Consider the following 3,215-nt stretch of genomic DNA (forward strand, 5'->3'; position numbering starts at 1 on the left):
CAAGATGGTGAGACAAATTATGCAAGGAATTTTGTCCGTTGCTAATACGCCACTTTTTCACCTCGCCGCTTTTTCAAATAGACGTCTTGTTAATATGCCACATAACACTAGTAAATTAGATTCAAATTTTGGCTCAAGGACAGCAAATCCAGGGGAGAAGATAAACGGATTACACTAACTTCAGTGCGCAACTGGTAGAAGGCACCCGAAAGGATGAAAGTTAAAATCGACCGCACCGGTATTCGAACTCAGAACGTAAAGAGGGTTTGCCTGGTGTGCTAACGATTCTGCCAGTTTGCGGCTCTATTTGAGACAAGTATATTGGTTTCAATTTTTGGCCCAAGACCAGCAATTTCGGGAGACGGTGACTCGATTACATCAACCCAAGCGATCAACTGGTACTAATTTTATCGATCTCGAAATAATGAAAGGCAAAGTCAAAATTTGAACTCAGCACATAAAGACGGGCGAAATGCTGCGGAGTATTTTACCCGGCGTGCAGACGATTCTGCCAGCTCGCCGCTTTAATGTGAAAGTAGTATATCGAAAATTGTATATGTCCTGTTTACTGCAGCATAGTTATCAGTGAAATATTCCATAGCATTAGAGTGTACTTAATACGTCGAGAAGCTATTGTAAACAACCGATCTTCATTTGCAAACTCTATACCCGCTTACAATGTGGTGATCTTATTTCAAACGTTTTGCATTTAATCTATATCACCTTACAAAAGAAATCAATAAGAAATCATGTAAGAGTTTAAAGAAATATATCAAATCAATATTGACAGTTTATTGTTCAAAGATATATCAAGATTTAAAGCCTTTGAGTAGAAAGTTATATCATAATCTAGAGATCAAATGTTACTAAAAAGAAAGTATTTTCATTCGTACAAAATATTGGAAATCAATTGTAAGTTAAATATATTCAATTAACTGTGTTTGTCGTTCAGGTTCGGAACTATGGTGTCGATGATTTATTTGGAATTTCCAATCCTAGCAACAGCAATATATTTCTTTGATGGTTTTGTCGCTGCGTACGACGAAAGCTAGCTTTTTGTATTGACTATCATACAGAAAGATCAGGATTTACAATGTGCTGGTCATCATTTCTTGCGGGATTTTTCCTTGAAACTTAATTAGGCCAATGCTATAAGTTAGAGAGTTAAAACAAAATTATTGAGTAAATTCTTATGAGTAATTGAAGAATCTATTTCAAACATCATATTTCGTTTCGTTAATATTTTTCTACTATAGAAATTATCTAGAATGAAACATAGGAAGATATAGTTTATTCATAAATTTCCACTACCTTTCCACATTTCTATGCCACGTGTGACACAAAATATATAAAACACAGTTATAAAGATCTTACAAGTTAGATTGCTTACAATAGCATTCTGAAAATGAAATGAAATTTGAAAATGTTTAGTTCCAATTTCCTATTTTTAAATAGCAACTTCTAATAAATTGAATTTAAAATAATTATATACTAGATAATTAGTTGGTTACCCAAGCTTATTGGAACTAAACCAATTAAGTTCTCAAACTGCAAATTCCATAATCATTAGTTTAAACCGATCCACGCAATACTTTAGCGTTAATATTTGCAGAAAAGAAGACGGCGACCAGGCAGAATCTTTACCGCGCCGAGTAAAATTTTAAAGCAGGATTTCGTCCATTCTTGGGATTTGAGTTCAAATTCAGTCGCGGTCGGCTTTGTCTTTCATCCATTAGGTGTGGATAAAATAAGTACCCGGGGTTGTTGTAATCGACCTACTCCATTTTCCTAAATTGTTGGACTCGTGTTAAAATTTGAAGCCAGTATTTGCATAAAACATTAGAGCGGCGAGTTGGCAGAAGCGCTTGCACGGCGGGCAAAATGCTTGTTGGGATTTCGTTAGTCTACACGTTGTGAGTTGTAATTAAATTGACTTTGCCTTTCATCTTTTTGGAAGTCGATAAAATAAGTACCAGTAGAGCACTGGAGCTCATTTAATCGCCTTAGCCTCTTCTCCAAAATTTCTGACCTTGTGCCAAAATTTGAAACCCATATTTGTATCAAAGAGAGTGCGTAGAAAACTAAGAAATACTTATTTGCTTATAGGATCTGACTTGATACTCTATCGAGAAACTAGTAGAAGGCATTACGGGCTGAATGCAGAGTGGTGAGTGGTGACTGTCTGTGGATATTGACAAGATACTAATGTTGAATAAAATAAAGAAGGTTTATATCAGTGAATGAACTTCAACCATTTTATAGTTTGTTGTGTGTGTTTCATTGTTTGAACGTTTAAAACTGCTTCAGCATCATAGCAAAACAGAAAACATGCTATAGGAGTAAACTTTTTTTTTATTTAGTAACAAAAAAGATTCATTAATAATGGAGTGGTTGAAGGGCCTCTGTTATCGCTTTGAGAGGCACTGGCTTCGATGATACTACATAATGAAACATAGATCCTGCAACATAGCGTATATTTATAGCAAATACCAAATCTTAATAATTTTAGTGATGCACCATGTAAAATTTAATGCAGCTACATTGCTGTAAAGTGCAAACTAAATGAACGCAGAAGAGAATGTATATGTGAGTCTCATAATAAATAACTTATTTCCGTCACCGACTTCTTGGCATTTTCAAGGAGCTGTGAATTGTGTGAATGAGAGGATTCGTTTAGCAATCATTATAATTATTAGAGAACGAAAACAGAATAGAGACGGCCGAATTGAGATAAATGTCTAGTCAAAACGGGGAGTGGTAGATATAAATTACAAGATTTATGCAAATGTAATTTATTTCGTGACTAAATGTCTGTCAGAAAAAGGAACTGTATATATGTTTCTTTTGAAGATATATATATGTCAATTACAATGAAATATATATGACCTGCTAAACAGTTTACTATATATCAATAGTAAAGTGTTATGTTTTGATACACTGGGATTGCTTTAGATCATATTTAAGATTGTTAGACGGATTTTAATGATAAATTAGTGTCTTCTTATGGAGCATACAATATAATCTATCATTGTAAATTGGAATTAAACTACATATTATGAGCCAAAATAATAGGCATTCCAGAAACATAATAATCAGTGATATTATATTCACATAGATACCGATATATTGAAAGAGACAAGTATTCTCATGAAAAGGCATTATATATTTATTAGACAACAATATGGTGAATACATACATACATACATATATATATA

This window comes from Octopus bimaculoides, chromosome 11 (genome assembly GCF_001194135.2).
Source record: "Octopus bimaculoides isolate UCB-OBI-ISO-001 chromosome 11, ASM119413v2, whole genome shotgun sequence".
In the NCBI taxonomy this organism is placed as follows: Eukaryota; Metazoa; Mollusca; class Cephalopoda; order Octopoda; family Octopodidae; genus Octopus; species Octopus bimaculoides.